Source organism: Amphiura filiformis, chromosome 6 (genome assembly GCF_039555335.1).
Source record: "Amphiura filiformis chromosome 6, Afil_fr2py, whole genome shotgun sequence".
NCBI classification, from domain to species: Eukaryota; Metazoa; Echinodermata; class Ophiuroidea; order Amphilepidida; family Amphiuridae; genus Amphiura; species Amphiura filiformis.
This window is the reverse complement of record NC_092633.1, coordinates 35169841-35189812: the sequence shown is the minus strand read 5'-3', so window position 1 is coordinate 35189812 and position 19972 is coordinate 35169841.

The window sequence follows — 19972 nt, the reverse complement described above, 5'->3', positions numbered from 1 at the left end:
AATGAATTAACCAGTTTTAAAAATCACTTTCGTTGTATCGCATAGTTCATTACACTACTACAGACTTTACATTAAGTATGGAATTTTTCTTTACGAATTACCAAGACTAGTCTGAAAGGGGTCTGCATAAACCGCATGGGCCAAATATTAATTGGAAAGTGTCAGGAGATGGTATAAAATAATTGTTTGATAGAAAATGTGCTTTCCACAGGTTTACTTTATGAGGCTTGTAATTTAGTGTATTTCCCTAAAATGGCGGATTTAAGGAGGCTGAATTTTAGCATTGTGGGAGACACATATCCGGATTCTATGCAAAATTTATTGGTGTTTGAGGTGATATATCCTAACCTTCGTCAGAATTTGGCATTCTTCAGAGCTGAAATGCACTTGCAATGTACCAATTCTTTGAAAAATGGAGGAGCTTAAAATATGGCTCTTAAACGTAATCAGAACGTATAAATGCTTCTCCGGTCAACTGTTATAAACTTACGGCACAGTACAAGATCAGTACAAACACCCACCCACACTCTACCTCTTTACACCTATCCCATACCCACCTCCTCGGGCCAAAACGTTACCATTTCCAAGCCAAATAAATACATTGGCTCCTACACTGTATCCTTCCGGAATATAGAATATGTATGAATCAAAAGCCTCATCCTCTCTGCATTAGACAATTTCTTGGACTTCTGCCACTCTAAGGTCTTGTATCCTAAATATTTTTGCACGGAAAAATACACAATTTCGTGTACGTTGCTATGAATTTCACCCGCGAACTCACAAGATTCCTTGGATGACAAATCACACTTGGTCAACTTTGAAGAATTTTCTTTTCTTTTTCTTATCGTTTTGCTTGATATTTTGTTGTCGTCGTTGTCATTATTGTCTTTTTGTCCATATTGTGATTATTGTGTGATCGGCATTGTTTGTCGTCGTCATCGTCGTTCTTGTTTAGTCGGTTGTAATTCAACAGAAGTTGCGATATATCCTGAAAGTAAAACAAACAACAGATAAGAAACAAGTAAGCAACTATAATTCGGTTTTAACGAACAATATAACTTATTCATAATTCCGATTTTTTTTACAGATCACATCACTTTATTGATCCATCTTAAAGACTGAAATCTACGCAAATTTAAGCACAGTCAAATGGGAACTTTGACTCTAAGTTCTGAGTTTAGAAGTAGTTCTCTGACAATAATAGCATAATTGTTCACACCCCTACAATTCATTATTCAATCATTTGCTCTGCAGCTCTCTGCCACAAGTTGTAACGTTTTATTGACTGTAAATAATTGTCACAGCGAACGAGGGCTCTTATATCCACTTGTCTTTATCACAGACTGAATAACAAAGTAGGAATATGCAGTGCTTGCATGAAGCAGTTCTGTTAGGATCATAGTTAGTCGTTGCTCACAGGGCACGCACACATTTCAATTTATTTTGTCAAATACTTACCATTCCATTCACAAAAAGAGTCAATTTCAAAATGATACTACTTTATACGTCTCTAATTCAATCGGTATAGTTTTACAAACGGTAACTTACTCTATGCCTCTATTATGTTGTGTGTTGTCGTCGTTAGTTTTGAGAGGTGGCATAGTAGGACCATACTCCTGTAATTAGGACAGTTAAGGGTAGACGAGGTATTGTTGATCGAAGCAACCTAAAAATCGATTTTCATTATCTAGATCAATATATTATTAAAAATTAACACCTTGATGTTTTGCAAAAATTCATTCTACAAATCGTATACTTTGCAAACTTGCTTAATTTATTGTTGTTAATGACTTATGTATGTTTTACAAAAGTGTTGTTGTTTCAGCCCTCTTTACAACGTAACTCAAGAACCGCGGCACCTATAAAAGTATATCTGTGATATTTTAATTCTTCTACACGCTCGCTATGAATTGAGCAATGCAGTTTTTCCCAAAGCTCACTACCATTCGTAAGATGCTGTGAACTACCAAATCACAACAGTTTAAAATAATTAATAACCTTAAGGTTAGCCGAGAGTTTTTCATGCGCTTGATTTCAGAGGGGCGTAAGTTCATAACAGAAACAGCCATGCAGAAAATGAACAAGCGTACTGGGACGTAGGCCTACTTTACAATAGAATATTGATCCACGGTCAAGACATGAAACTTGGCTTAGCTCGTGCCCGGAGCTCGTGAGTCGGGGGCGGGCAGGGGTGTCATGAGGGGCGGCATGCCGGGTCGGATGCCGAGGGAGGGGCACAAGCCGTTTTCGGCAATTTTCATAAGGATTTTATAAATTTTAAATATAACATCAACAACAGTATCAAAAAGCAATTATTTGCAAATCGAATTTGGGAAGAATATTCAAAAAGACAGACTTAGCAGGCCTACAAATTTCTGAATTATATAAAGTGAAAAACAATCAATCACGATTCACTGCAGTCAGCGAATCAATCAAATAAAACTAAAAAGAAAGGAGCAAGAAAGAATAAAGAAATAGTGAAAAGAGAAAGAAAGAGAGAGAGAGAAAAAAAAAGAAAAAAAAAGAAGGGAAGAAAGAGAGAAGAAAATAAAAAAATGAAAAAAGAAAAAGTGAAAGAAAAGAGGAAAGAAAGAAAGTAAAAATGAGAAAAGCGATAAAAAAGAAAGAAAACCCAGCCACACGGGGACTCGAACCCACAAAATTGTTCATAACAGATTCCCAGTCCAACGCCCTATCCACTCGACCATACATCAGCTTACGAAATTTCTTGTTCTCGAAGCGGATATGTAACTATTGATGCAATTACTTAATGATTACAATCGCGTCCGCACAATGGCTCTTAGAATAAACACGCATGTCGGCGCTGAAATTTTGAACGAAGTGATGGAGGAAAAACCTCGTTTTTTGCAATACTAGCTTCAATTTGGAGTGAAAATCAAATGGGATAGCAATTGGCAGAATGTTGAGAAATAATGTAGGTATTCAGATGTCTAAATTAACGCCCCGTTATCAAGATATCGATAATTTCACAAAACAGTTTTTTCTCAGACAAGATTCTCGAAAATGTTCCCCAAAAACGGGCTTTTTAAATTTAATCTGTAATTTGTACTGTATTTGGTTCTTCCCCATGGCAACATTATTTCTTTAATCGATTTGTAGTACAATACAAAAAAGGAGAAAACAATCACTCAGCGTGGTTTTATACGGAGCGAACATTTGAAAAAAACTGCATGGAACGTGTTTTTGATCTTGTGAACATGGTGCGTAAAAATGATTTAAACGAAGGATTTTCAAACGGATTCTAAATTTTTTTATAAACACACAAAAATAATGTAAAGATACATCCATGCACCAACATTTGACTCACTGCGATATTTGATTGCTGAGAAAACGCGGTTTTAGAGAACAACTTTATACGTCTTTTATACGTTTTTTATACGTTTCTTCGTGTAACCTTAAACATGTGGCCGCCAATAATTACACAACTACTTCATTAAACGAGAATCAACTACAACATGATGTTACTTGTCTCCAATCCAATCGGCTTTATCCGCTATATGCTACGATAGAGGATAGTAAATCAAAAAATCGTTTATTCCCTGATTTGTAATTCCAAAATATATTTAGTACAACTTCACCATATCAGTGTGTAATATTATGCTGTGCATTGTTATTCACATTTACAATTCATATCTTATTATTAATCAAGCTCTTATTTATCATTCTGTTATGTTCTCAGACGCAGTACTGACATCTTATGATCACAGCTATAGCTTTGAGGGGGAAAGAACATAATCTTTAATACGGTATAAATGCATAAACAAAGAACCGAAATAGGGGAAGTGTTATCTGTTAATAGAATTCTCACACGATCGTCCTTTAACTTGCCCTGATGCATTCTTTCTGATGTTTTTCATGTACAATCCATAATCGGGTTACCTATGACTCCCAGTAGCTATGTCACATTTGGTTGAACTTTACGATGGAGCCGGGAAGAAGTCCAATAAAATGTCATGCTTGTTATTTATTCTTTTTTTCTCCTGAACATTCTTAACATTTCTCCCAATATAATCTAATTCTTTGGTCTCTCAAAATAAATATTAAACTGATTGCAAATGACCATTCAACATCTTCTTAATGTTTGTGTTATTTCAGACGTTTGGATAAGAGACGGAGGAATGCATTGGGCAGGTTGAATTTACTATAAAGGTGTAAATTAAATATAAGTACGCATCCCAATTGCATTCGATCGTAGTAGGGAAAAACCTGCTAAAAAGTAAGGTAAAGTAGACCGATATTGCAAGATGTGATAAAGTATGTTGTTGCGGTTTCACGCGCACGTAGTAAACGTCCTTACGGCAGTAAGTCTTGTATTACATGATCGCTTAATCAGATTTATTTTAATATGCCCTATTTCATCATTCTTTTTGAATATTGATATCATGAATGTTAACTAATTCAACATCCACATAAACTCTATCATTTTGAAAGTTTCTGCTCTTGAACATATTGATCTTTGCCAACGAGCCCATTATACTGTAAAAACAATGTCAAAATGTGTTTTACGAACATCATTCTAACAGGCTTAGAATAAAATCGTATGAAGAACTGGGGAGATTAAAGGTAATGACATTTTGGAATGGATAATCGCAAAGTTTCTCATTTTCTAGTAACAATATTTTGAAAAGGATGAATAATTTATAATGTTTTTGAACTAATACGACTTAAGATTTCAGTTATATTACTACTGTAGTATTTATAAGTGTAAAAATAGGTAGAGTGCAGTTTGGGGGTTAATGATAAAAGTCTTGAAACATCAGAACACCTGTTTGTGTTCAATATCACAAACTAAATGACTATTTGGGGATTTTGAACATCAACATTTTTAGTTTTGATATTTGTAGTAAGAAATTATATCGGTATATCACGGACCCATTATTACCTTTATAGAACACATGATACGCTCGTATATGCTATGCAATTTGAAAGCCGAGGATACTTATGCCCCTTATTTGTCTGGACCGTGTTTCAATAGACTCACTTAAGGGGGACCTAGAGTGACAGAATAGGTTCAGAGAATTTATATTTTGATATTTTGTATGTGCTGATAACAAAATCTTGACAAATCAAAAATGATATTTTCCGAAATTTGACTAATATAATGAATTGACCAGTTTTAAAAATCACTTTCGTTGTATTGCATAGCTAATTACACTAATATACAGACTTGACGTCAAGTATGGAATATTTCTTTACGAATTACCATGACAACAAGTCTGCATAAACCGCACGGCCAAATATGAATTGGACAGTGTCAGGAGATGGTATAAAATAATGAGTTTACTTTATGGTGCTTATAATTTAGTGGATTTGCCTAAAATGGGCTGGATTTTGTCAACTTGATCGAATCTGAGCATTGTGGGGGACACAATTTCGGTCATTATGCGACATTGTTCTGTTATTATCAAACTTATTGGGGTTTGAGGTGATATTTCCTAAACTTCGTCAGAATTTGGCATTCGTCCGAGCTGAAATGCACTTGCAATGTACAAATTTTGTGAAAAATGGAGGAACTTAAAATATGGCTCTTGGTACGTAATCAGAACGTTTAAATACCTCCCCGGTCAACTGTTATATAAACTTACGGTACAAAAACAAGATCAGCACAACCACACACCCCACTCCACCTCTTCACACCTGACACACACACACCTCCTCAGGCAGAAACGTTACCATTTCCTGGACACCTTATCCAAGTCAAATAAACCATAAACCATCCTTCCGGATATTCTATGAATCAAAAGCCTCGTCCTCTCTGCATTAGACAAGTTCTTGGACTTCTGACATTCTAAGCTCTCGTATCCTAAGTATTTTACCACCAAATTGAACAGCACGTCACTAGGCTAGTATGAACAGATGAATGTTTCATGGGAAGAATGTTGACATACGTAATGTAGAATCGACAGAAGCCGATTGAGTTTTTGCTCGGTTTTAACAGAAAACCTCTATTTTAGAGATATGTTGTACTTATGTTTAGTGTGTGTATGTCCTCATTGTTTTTTGTATTTGCTGTTTGTAATTATGCTTTCCTTTGCCTGTGATCGATATAAATCTCATTTGGGGTTTTTATGTGTTTAATTAATAAATTAATAAATTAATTTGATTAATAAAGATGATATAATAAAAATGACACAACATAATGGCTTGTGAAATGTGGTTAATCTACACATTGTACAGGATGTTTAAACCGAAAAACAAGTATACAGTCGTATTGCCAGTAGCCGTTAATATATATTGTTCTTTCTTGATAAGAATTATTGTTACTATATTTTATATTTCATAATTTCATATAGAAATAAATTTAAAAATATTAAAACAATAATTATACATTCATCTTCATCATCATCAAGTAAAGTAGTCACTGTTGACGATGTTGTTGCTTTTGTTGCTTGTCAAACATGGATGCAACTCGGAAAGCACTCAAGTTTAAGGGGTCGCATATCAACATCATTTTTTCTTGTGGGACATGAGTGCACATCAGACGAGGAATGTCCTTCTGATATCAAGTAATTTTGATTTTTTGAATTGACGATATAAAACACCATTTTATGGCAAATGATTAAAATTAATATTGTTTTTATCTTTCATTATTAACAGTCCTCGAAGTAAAATTTATAAATCTAATGATATTTGCTTAAGGGATCTGGAATGAGCGTTTTGAGCGTTTCGACAGTATTTTTTAGGGGACATGAGAGCACCTCAGACGTATCGAATTGCATTCTGAATACGAAGCATGTATATCTGATATCAATAATTTTCATTTTTCGAAAATCACGATATAATACAAATTTTATGACAAATTATAAAAATTTGATATTTTTCCAATTTTTGATATATAACAGTCCTCGAAGTAAATTTTATAAATCTAATGATATATTCTTAAAGTGTATGTAGCTGGGAGGAAAAGCCGACGATCAATTGAAAATTTTGACCTTTCATATTGAAGATATGGATTTTTTTCCCCAAAAGACATTTTTTTGGTGTTTTGGGAAAAAATCCATATCTTCAATACGAAAGGTCAAAATTTTCAATTGATCGTCGGCTTTTCATCCCACCTACATACACTTTAAGTATAAATCATCAGATTTATAAAGTTTACTTCGAGTACTGTTAAATATCAAAATATCAATTTTAATGATTTGCCATAAAATGTGTATTACATTGCGAATTTCAAAAATCAAAATTATTTGATATCAGAAGGGCATTCTTCGTATTCAGAATGCCATTCGATATGTCCGATGTGCTCTAATGTCCCACAATAAATACTGTCCAAACGTTCATACCCCTTCCCTTAAAGTGTATGTAGCTGGGAGAAAAAGCCGACGATCATTTGAAAAATTTGACCTCTCGTAAGATACACACAATTATTGATCGTCGGCATTTCATCCCAGCTACATACACTTTAAGTATATATCATTAGATTGATAAACTTTACCTCGTGGACTGTTAAATATCAAAAATACCAAATTTTAATCATTTGCATTAAAATTTGTATTATATCGCGAATTTCAAAAATCAAAATTATTTGATATCAGAAGGTCATTCTTCGTATTCAAAATGCAATTCGATATGTCTGATGTGCTCTCAGGCCCCACACAAATACTGTGTAAAGGTTGGTAACCGATCCCTTAACCATACTAATATTATTTTTTACTGATGAGCCTTTCATGAAAATGGTAAAGGTAGGCGGACAAATAGGTCGCTGGTATTTTATCTCTTTGTAATCACTTTCCTTAATGGAAATAAAGACCTGGTGTAGTCATTTATTTGATTGCCCATGGGTAAACTCACCATCTCACGTCATGATAAAAATACAATTATTTAATTTAGAATAAGATTGCTAAACATTACGTTGATGATCAGTGACGATCACTTGGCATTTGGAGATCAGAATAGATAGAGGTGGGTCCCAGAGATAATTGAACTGTTTAGATGGCTCTCATGAATTAATGAATATTCTTTAACCATTTTCATACTGATGCAGCAGCAACGATAAACTTGAAAAGCTCAAATTTGTATACCAGAATACCTTGATGTTAATTAAAATACCATCACCCATCACTGGCTATACTACAAGGATGATATAATACAAGTAAAAATGTTTTGAAAACCTCGGATTCAGTTATGTCATTGTAATTATGTTGAAATATCGTCAAGTAAATGTTTTCAATAAATTGTTGTGTAACATCACGGAAAGAGATGTTCTTATGTAAGAATTAAAGGACCGGAATTAAAGAAGATAATTACCTTAATTAAAGTATTCTGCATTGGTGTAATTAAGTAAGAAGCTTCCAATATTGGATTAGCTTTATAAACATGATAAAGGGGGAAAGTATTTTAAGCGAAATAACCATAATTAAGATATGAATATATAATTCTATACTGTATAACTGATGCAGTTATTAGTTTTACTCGAATTAACTGAAAATACTTTGTTTAAGTTCATCAGTTCATATATCCCCGTCTGCAACCCTTTTTTCGCGCTCTCACACCAAGCTGCGATATTTTTCTCAAAGCTAAAAGGACCGAGCTGGCCTTTGGTAGCAAAAACGTAACATAAATTTGTGTGGAGTTGACAGCATTAAATGACACCTGTACATTTCTATGTTTTCTCATCTGTATTTCAAATGGATTTTAATGCTTTTATAATTATGCATAATATTAATCACACAAAACATAATCAATCTGCTATTTGAAATATGTCAGTATGAAGGGCATTTCGTGATCCACAGCATCATCCCCCCACTTTTCTCTAAAAAAGTTGAGACTTTCATACCGCTTTCATACCACTGGAAACTTCTGGCTACATAATGTTTGTGTACAAAATAAAGTCTTCCAGATTAATTCGTTTAGCAAAAATATCGTGAAATTTGAATTACGTTCTGGTACACTAGAACGAAATTAGAACACATTGTCTATGCAGCAGAATACACATAATCATGCATAACTCGCAAACGTAAAATCAGAATCAACTGACATTTTTGTAATAAGCTTTTTCGTGGACATCTACTAAAAATGCCATAAAAGAGGATGCTAGGATTACGTAATAATCCTTTATGTCATAATTGTTACGTTGATTGAGGAGACAGTAGTTGCCTTACCTATGATTCAATTGTCATTTGCAGTCACAACTATATATATTGACATGATTTTCATTCACACACCCTGTCTAAATGCACATCATAGCAGCAGACGTCCTAACGGTTGTCCCATTTCATCATTCTTTTTGACTTTGTGAACTTAATTCAACACCCACATTCACTCTGTTATTTTTAGAGTTTCTGCTCTTGATCATCATTGATACTATTGATGTTTTCATGTTTTCAATAGTCTTGCCAGCCTTTTATCTGCTCCTAATGTATTTACCCCTCACTCACGTTTCAGCGAAGGATGTAACCATTCCCGAGCTCTCTATACCCACCTTTCAGCCGCCTCACAATTTGGCAAAGAAGTTTCTTCCAACTAGGTACCAAGTTATGGAATGAGCTACCGGAAAATGTTGTCTGTTGTCCAGCCGTGTCCGCTTTCAAGTCTGCTGTTAAAGCGCTCCAATTATTGCTATAATTGCTTTTGGCTGCTTCCCTTCCCTTTATGTTTGTCTTTGTATCTTGTTTTTGCTTTGTAGTTAATTTTTTGTTTGCTTTGCATGTAGGGCATCCCTTTAATTTAGTGCTCTTTGAGCACTATTGGGTATTGCCTGTGTGGTTTTTGCCCAAATTTAATAAATAAAAATAATCCTTGCCAACGCGCCAATTTACTGTAAGAACTATAATTCTCAAAATGTACTTTACGAACATCATTCTAACAGACTTAGAAGGAAATCGTTATCAATTATGAACAGGAGATATTACGGAATGGATTATCGCAAATTTAAGCCTGTGGGGCTGGGGAGTTTTGTATTGTTACTTTAATATTTATAAATGTAAAAATAGGTTTACCGTAGTATAGTTTAGGGCAATGAATGAAACCTTGAAACATCAAAATCACATTTTTATTGCTCGATATCACAATTTAAACGACTATTTTGGGATTTTGAATATCTACAAGGCCAATGTGGTAAAGAAATGATACTGGTACATAATACATGCCCACTACAACTATATAAACTGGCCGCAAAAAGAAACTTATAATTTTTCACAAGGTCATATCTTAAAATCCTGTCCATTAAAATGAACAAAATTTTTAAAGAGGTTTAATAAACAACACTTTAAATCAGAGTTTTATATTTTGTAAGAACACGTCTGTCTTCGAGTGAGCAAGTTGAGTAACTGCATATAAAATCGAACAAAATTTTAACATAGCGTAAAGCATTATTAGGTCACATAACGCTAAACGGCAATCATGCATTGTTTTTACAAAGTATTGCAGAATTTTGTTTAGTTTAAGACGAATTGGTATCCTAATTCTAGTTCAGAAGCAATGAAACCAAAATTAGAATCAGAAAGGAAACAAGAAGCTTTGCCAAAAATATGACAACACCTTGCTGTCAGGTTTCATTTAAGTTCCCTGAGATAGAATGGCTTACAATCAGACTTTACCCTGGGAATTATTTATGTCTGACATAATCTTCAAGATGGCATTTTCTCTCATACATCATTATACCACATTCTTTTCATATGTAGCCGGGAGCCGGTAAACGTAGCCTATACTGCTACATTCTTTGTATGTGAGTACCTGGGAGCCGGTGAACGTACACTTCAACATTATTTTCATGTGTGTACCCGGGAGCCGGTAAAGTATACTACCTCATTTTTGTATTTGTGTACCCGGGCCGGGAGCCGGTAAAGTACAAGTATACTACATTCTTTGTATGGGTGTACTCGAGATCCGGTAAATATACAAATACAACATGTTCCATTTCAGGGAAGTATTCAAAACTACTGGTCCCTCGGTGTTGGATGATTTGACTACTTCCCTCCGCTGACGCGTCGGGAAGTAGTCAAATCATCCAACACCGAGGGACCAGTAGTTTTGAATACTTCCCCGAAATGGAACATGTTGTATTTGTTTTACTATACCTCATAAATATTTTCACTATCACGAAAATCGTAAATAAAAGTCAAAACACACCCCAGACAACGTGCCGGCCGGCATGGTAAATAAGCTTAATATTTTCCTTACCTGATTTTATTGGAGGATTTCTGTTCAATCAATTTATATTTAGACCTATATTATTCTAATATTCTTTTTGACATTCCATAAATAACAATTTTGTTTCATAAAACGCAAAATTCGCGTGTTATTATCCATCGGTAAACTCGGCAAAATAACTGCAGCAGACACCATTTTCACGATAAACGCATCTGCAGAATCGCCGTTGTGTAGCATAATGCTACGTCTGAAGGAACGGTGACGCGCGGGGTCGAGACACCGTGTGGTAGTAGGGGTGCGGAAGTTTTTACTACTTCCCCGCGTGCGCGTAATTGCACAGGCGCGGGAGGTAGTCAAAATACCGTACTCGGACGCTGGCGATATTAGCCAATAAGATGTCTGGATTACCTAATAAATATTTATGAGGTATAGTAACATACACTACTACATGTGTCGGCCTGGGTAGGGGTGGGTGTACGTGGTATGTTCCATATGACCTCAAACTGCACATGTTTGAAATGAGTAGAAGTTAGTATTCATAACTACACTACCGTATGCGGCGTACTGATTCGGTTCCAATCTCGTCAGGAGGGCGGTATATGGAAGAACACCCCACCCGACGGCTTTTACCGGGCATGACAGCTCAATCTACCGCTATTCTCGATATACCAGGCAGTAAAAGGACCCCTCAAGTTGGAAATTAATATAAAAATCGGTATGAAAGTTATTGAAAGTGGTGGTCAAGGTCATTTGAGATGAAAAGAGCATATGATTAAGTTGAACCCTCACTCCTTCAAATAAGTATGCAACACACTGACTCGGATCACATTATCACGAAGTAAGTAGCATAGCAGGGAGAAGAGTTGCCCCCCCTCCCCTAGAGCCCGACAACTTTTGAATTTTAAATACAGTTTTACCGGACAGACTAGCTCGGACCACAATTGCCAGGTGCATCTTCTTTTTTGTTTATTTAAAACCAAGATTTACCTCGATTATGAGCCAAAATAGTGTAAAATCCATCATTTTGGCGAGCTTCGCGCTCTAATTGTCCCAGTCAAGCTTGGTTGATGGCATGTAAAAAACTGTAGTCATTTAAAACTAAAATGTGAATACTGGTGGTGCTGTTTATCTTAAACGTTGTTTGTATATCTGCAAGGGATATATACTTAAATAGCAAGAATATTTTCTATAAACTTTTTATCATGACAGGAAAAGAATGACTCATATTATTTGCCTAAATGAAATTCAAAACCAACCCTGTTCAAACATATATAAATAGCGCCCTCAGTTTTCACACAAATATACAGTTTATTGAATAACAATAATAAAGACAGGAAAATAAATTAAAATTTTTTTTAAATATATGTGTATATTAGTGGAAGCTGTTGTTGTTGTTCGGGTCTATAATTGAAAATTATATGATATTTTGTTGCAAAAAGTAATAAATAAACACATATCGTACAACCGTAACTACTGAAGTAGGTCAGTGGTAAGACTGTTACTAATTCTTTTGTTTCTTATTCTTCTGTTTCTTATTCTTGTGTTATTTTTAATTCTCCTTTTTCTTTTTTTTTTTTTTCGGCTTTGTGTCTATACACGCAAATACACCTTGCAGTACTTGTTGTATCAATGCCTCCTACCTAAAACCAAATAATTAAACTGCTATGAAATTCTTTATTCGTCTACAGTCAACGTCCTCCGGACAATGGACAATACTTGTCTGGACAATGCATTACTGGAAAATATACATACGTCGACGTCACAAGAATACGTCTAAGCCTAAGAATAATTGAATTTGGGAAATTTGATATAGTAATGTCGAGAGCTCTCTGTTTTCGTCCACAGGTTGTAACTTGCAAATTCTGTATATTTTTTCCTTTTATATATTGTCATATAGTGTTATTATTTAGATCTTACTCTTAAACATCAGTGGTGCCTCAAGGAGCTATTTTTATAATTGAAGAGTTCTACAATATGTGATGAGCGTATGCTTTTAATAGTATTGCATTGCAATGCGCATTTATCTTAAATCTTATTTAAACATTTATATAGGGTAGTGTCTGTCCATTCGCATAGTTCGGGCTAGCTCGACCGTAAGAAATGTTTGATACATTAAAGCACATTGTCATTTTCATATACGGATGTTGTTCATGTACTTGACTCCTGGTGGAGGAGTCTGTCTGCCTAGACACTTGCAATGATGCAATTGTATGGAGCTTCATATTTGTCAGCACGACCGTTTTTTCATTTTTGAGATTTCTTTTCTACTGAAAAAAACTAAAACAAAAACCCAACTACTAATGATAATATTATTGACTTTATAATTCATTTTTACGCCATTCCTGGGTTATTCTGATCATTGATCAATCTAATGTCTTTAAATGCTTAACTCACAATACATGTCTTAAGAAATAAGAAACGGAACGCCCAAACATGTCAGATTAAGTTAAGGTGGTACTACACCCTTGATAAATTTGTGACTATTTTTACATTTTTCTCAAAAAATAATAACACACTGGTAACAAAAGTTATGTATATTATAGGAGCAAGGAATCCAGTTACTACACAGGAATATCAGTGACTCAAGACAAGCGGTACGGTATTTATGACATGTATGATAAGATTAGAGGTACCGCTAGAATATACCTCACACAGTGTCATCGACCCTATATCTTCATGGCAGGAATCGCCATGGTAGGTTAAATCCACAGCCACGATTAGCCATTTGGTTCAAACCTTTAAAGCTCTTTTAAACTAATAATTAGTCGAGGGACATAACTAAGGCTACTCACAATAGCCGGGTAATCGATCTTGGTTGTGCGTGATTAAGCTTGTATACCCCATTGAGGTCAATGGTCATCGACTTTTATACTGCCTACAGTGAGTGCAGCTGTACTACACGCTGCACACTGTAGTCCATAACAGGACCAACGCAATATAAAATGGTCAAATTTAGAGTTCAAAGCGCACGGCCAATTTTCAAAGCGCATTCTAGCGACTATCATATCTGTTCAACACGTATTTCCAAGTTTATGAGACCAAATCTGGTTTCTTGAGAAAAAAATCATGACGGGAGATATTCATCATTTTCTAACCCGGTATCAGAAGAATTTCGTCTGATATCAAAATCGTGCATAGCAATTCACGTGTATCGATCCCGTGTATTAATTTTAGTGTCCCTTCTGCACCAAATAATTATTAGCCAGGCGGTGTCGGTGTGCCTCATTTCTTAACATATATAATGAACCACTTGTCTTGAATCACTGCATTTTCAGTGAAGTAATTGGATTCCTTGCCCCTACATAACTTTTGCTACAAGTGCAGTGTGTAGTTATTTTTGGAGCAAACTGCAAAATTAGTCACAATATTTATCAGGGGGTGTAGTACCACCTTAAACCATCGTTAAACCATCTTCTCTCCCATTGAATTCACAAGGATCTCAAACACACTCATCTCCAAGAACACAGTCCGTTAACCCCAATATATTTGTACATTCATTGATTGACCTTTGAATATGTTGGGTACAAAAACTCATACTCCACACCTTGAGATCAAATTTAAAGATGTGATTGATATATGGGTACCGGTGTTGATGAACTTTTCTACTGGTAATGTGGGATCATACTAATTATTGTATACCGTAACGATTTTATCTTAAAGCTATATTAAATGTAACCTTACAACGAAATTGGTTAATTTGTTTAAAACATGATTTTTTTAAATGGAAATTCGTTGTATTTGGAAATAATTTCATATTCAGACATTAAACGGGCAGCCAGTGGGGTTTCTTTTACTTTACCTGGTTATTACGGCTTCAAATGGACAGTTACTACGAATAATATTTCAGAATTTTTAGTAAAGAATACCAAAAATTTAAAGCCACACTTTGATTTGGGTATTCTTCAACAAAAAGCTAAAATGATATTAATAATAACTGCCAGGAAGGGTTTCTGTTCATTTTAAGCCGGAATAACATAAAATTAAAAAACACCTCACTGGTTATTTTGGTCGGGAACATGGTTTAGAACTATGGGGGACTTAAAGTTATAATATGACTTCATGCCAAAATTGCTCTGTTAACCTACAAACACAACAAATTTTGCTGATTCCATTTTAATCGATGTGCATGTTTTTATGGACTCCACGTTACACTTACACTTTCATTTAAACCACTAAGGGAAATCCCCTCAATTGTATATTTGTATTCACTATTATCCACATAGGCAGTAGAGGGAATTTCCCCATATGTTCCCTACCTTATCCCTAGCTGTACTTCAACAGTACACTAACAACAACCAAGAGATTTGTAAGTGCTGTAAGAGCTCATGTCAGGAGGGCAACATTGTGACATAAAACATTTTGTAGGCCTGGATGTGCTATTTCTGGAAACCTACATGGAATTTAATATGGATGTTTCAAAGATAACCTCTTTTTGGTAGAAATATGGAGATTGCTATATGCAAACATCACGAAATAGCTGGGAAATAAATGTACACTGTTCCATATGGAAAGGTTTGGCTGCAAAACGATTCTCTTATAAACGCATCTATGCACAGTTTCCACCTCGATACACCTGAGCACATAATTTCGTCCAAGAGCTTCAAAGCCAGCAGTGAATTTACACTCTTTACAGTCTTTGTTTACAATACACGGTTGAGTGCATATAGCATCATAAGATCTGTGTGAGAATCTAGCTGGTGACTAGTGGAAAATAGAAATCTGTGATGGTTTTTGTCAAAACCTCAAGTGTTCCCTTTATCCAATCAGAATTTTTTATAGCTAGAAGCTCACACAGTTCTTATGATGCTATGCACCCAACTGTGTACTGCAAACAAAGACTGTAGGCCTAGAGACAATTCACTGTTTGCTTGGATGCTCTTGGACGAAATTGTGTGTTCAGGTGTATCGAGTTGGAAACTGTTTAGGGGTGCGTTTATAAGAGAATCGTTTTGTAGCCAAACCTTTCAATATGCTATTGTACCACGGGTAATTTGCTCATTGTGCTGCCACGTACGTGAAAGCGCCGCGCCGGTGTGACATCATGGACACGGGTTCAATCAATAGCAGCCTATACCGTTACTAAGTCAGAAGTACGCAAATGTCCCAGATCACGTACGATCGATTGCTTGAAAATGTATAAGACATCGGTTAGCTTTCATACACACATGCACAACATGTTTGAAGTTTTCTAGAAAAGTGGAATTAATTTTGTATAGAATGCAAGTACACAGTGTTTCTTGCCTTTTCGCAAAATTGTTGATCACTGTATTTCTATGTTTACAGCTAAAAGGACATTCAAAAGGACATCCTCAATACGTTTCCATATTACCCCAAGTGATATTTGCAAAATTCTCTGCAATAAAAATCTGCAATAGAAGACGCAACAATTAGCTGCGCCAAGTGTAATAAGCAACACGGTACATGATTTGCGTGAACAGCCATCCATATGTTTTTAAAATGTTTTAAACCGGTTACATCCATATCAAAACGATGCACTTGTCGGCTGCTACATGTGTCTCATTTCACATAATAGCTATAGGAAATACCAGCCTCATCTCAAGTAGAGGTCACTTCAAATCATCCCAGAATTCACATGGTTAACGCGGCTGTGTACTCTAGACATTGTTTCTTTCGCGAAATTTAGCTTTTTTGAAATGCATTTACTTTGTTATGTTTTTTATAAATACAAGGAAAGAAAATCCAGATTTGTTAACTCCAACTGCTCTATTTTATGGATTTTGTTTCACTATTTCACTGTTTCCGCAATTTAAAAGGAAAGAAAATCTTTGTTGTACCATCGGGGTATACGCGCGCAATAGCGCATCGCGTTTTGTAGACGCGCAATTTGTTAACGCACAGATACGCTACACATACGCAACGCTTATATGCATGCGCGGCGCATCTTATGGAAGCACCACGGAAGCACTGATTTCATAAAAACCTAGCGGTCAAATGGCTCCGTTTTAGCTGATAAAATGTGAATTTTTTCAAGTTCTTTCCCCGGATTTAAACATCAAGATATGAATAGATTTCGCCCAAACTTCTCAAGGGGCTGTGGATTTACCCATGTCCACGTAATGTAAGGTAGAAAAACGAGAACTGCCGCATTCTCCTGTGAGCTTCGATCAAAGTGCAAAATGTGACCACTTTAAACTTCAACGGCCTTTATTTCAATGTTCATTTTCTCGGTAAAATGACGATTTAGGTACACGATAACTCAATAAATACAGCATCTATAGGTAAGCAATTATGCTCATCATAAAAGCATGATCGACTTAAGAAACAGTTTTCTCATTTTTATATATTTTGGTCTATTTCCGATTTTAGGCATCATTTTGTGCAAATAGGCGTTTGTGAATTTTAAAAAGTTCATTTTGATGCCTTATATAGTCAATATCTCAAAAAATAAGGCCAATAGCAAAAAACTAAAAAAAAACGTTTTTGGAATGGTGTCTCAAGATTAAGAAAAAAATAAAACGAAAATTTTTGGAAGAGTGTTTTTTGTTATGATGTACCGAACAAAATGGCCAAAAACTCACTTTTTGTGATTTTCTTCATAATTGTTGTTTTACACCAAATCTGTATTTATATTAAGATTCATTGATGTATTGCCTTTATAAAAATGTATACTTTTATATGTCTTGCGTGAATAATTACAAAGTTATGGCACTTTTACTACATGCATGTCTGAGAGTACACAGCCACCTTAAGGAGTGTTCTCTGTATTCCTAAACCATGTGACGTGGGGATGATTTGAAATGACCTCCACTTGCGATGAGTCTGGTATTTATTCCTAGCTATTTTGTATAAAGAGACACGTGAATCTTTTTGATATGAGCTGATATGGATGTACACTTGAGTTTGGTATTTATAAAAACGCTTCAATAACATTAAATGTCGAGTTATATAAAGGTCATGAAAACGTTTTTAGAACATTATGTATGCAAAAACGCTACAACATCATTTGTAAAATATTGTCAAATGTAATTATAAAATGTTTTTTTGCAAACATTATTTGCCAAATATTTTGGCAATATTTAAATAACATTATGTCAGAATATTTGCAGTAAGTTATCAAAAATTTTTTGTTAATGTTATAAAACGTTTTATATCCTTTATATACCCTTTATATAGCCCGACATTTAAACGTTTTCTGTCAACCTTAACCTTCTGTTAAAATTGTCGAAAACGTTTTTTTATTTGCGGGGATGAAACGCCACGCGTGTACCAAACGCGCTGTCGCCATTGTGTGGTTGGTAAGTGGTGTTTTTATTTACCACACACGGCATCATTTTGAATAAAATTTGGACTCCCGAACAGCTAAGCTGCCAAAAAGGTCATATTCTTGTTGAGTTCATAATACTTGTTTATCTGCCTGTCATGGCTGTTATCACTTATCAAACACGGGTCACAAGATTATAGATAAATGGAGGATTGCCAAATATTGTGACAAACACAAATATTATTGTATGTAAATGAGGGCCCTGGAAGTCAATTATCTCCAAAAAGTAAAATAGAAACTATAATTAACATTTGTCACTAGGATATATATTTTTGAGCATTAATAACATTCTATATACCATTCACCTTATTACGTAACTACAAAAGTCATGAATGCTTTCATATTTACCTATATAGGCCTATAGCCTATTCCTATAATATGGGGGTTCAATGGGCCTATTTCTGTATTCGACACAATGCAAACTTTCCGTTTTATCACTGATCACTGTCAAAGATCACCAATGACTATCTCAGTTCAAAGGTCAGCAGCAATCGTTCTTGATACAATAAATTGTTGAACTTGTTAAATTGTGTTGAAATTATGAAAAACTAAATGAGCCTCATTTTAATAAATGAAACTTTTATATCTTCAAAATTGTGTTACAGTGGCGGATCGGAGGAAGCATTCAAATTTAGAAGTGACAAGCGTATATTTTGGGCAGATCTGACGTGGACAATAATTGCGCTATGAAGCGCGCAAAGAATTTCCAATTTCAGACTATTTTAGTCCATAGCCTAATGAGGGTGAGCTGTGGTAGGCCCTACTGGGACAGTGTGCGCGAAGCAAGCAAAAGCTTGCAAACTCCACCTTATACTGGCCCACAATATGGTGTTTATCAAGATAAAAAGAAGACACAGAGAGAGGACAATTCTTGTTTTCTTTTTTTTTTTCCTTTTCTTGTTTCTTCTCCACGTTTTCTTTTGCACACTGAGCTGGACTGAACTGAGACAAAACGTGGATAAGAAGAACAAAGCCTGAAACAAAGCTAAGAATATAACTTGTAATCATTGTTATCAGTGGATCACAATTCAAATAATCTAATCTACTGTGTACCCGTACCTTGAAATCAGTTTCAATGTCACGTTGAGGGACATTCATTATTCAAAACAAGTACGCGAGGAGAGCACAAACTTTACCAAGTCCTTGCTATGAAAAATAAAATAATATACATTTGTGTGTGCGTATCGATAACTTTACGTAACTCGTGGATATAAATGCCAAAACGAGGTAAGTAAGACAGAATTTCCGTACTTAATAGCAATAGGTAGCATAGCTCTTTTGTACAATATAAAAACATGATTGGCAAGCTACGAGGGGCGGTCAAAAAGTTCGTAGAACAAGGTACATGCTACGGTAGTGAGTTTGGTCTCATTTGAAAGCTTTTTTTCCTACCTTAATTTGAATTGAGCTTAGATCCAAATGACTAATCTAAATTAAGATTAATTTGATCTACTGGATTTCATTTGTTTTTAAATAATTAGCTGAAATTCAATCTATTGGATTATTGTTAATCTAATCTTGGAGTTGACTCTCATCGTAATCTCACAGATTAACTTTTTTTAAATCTCAGGAATTTAG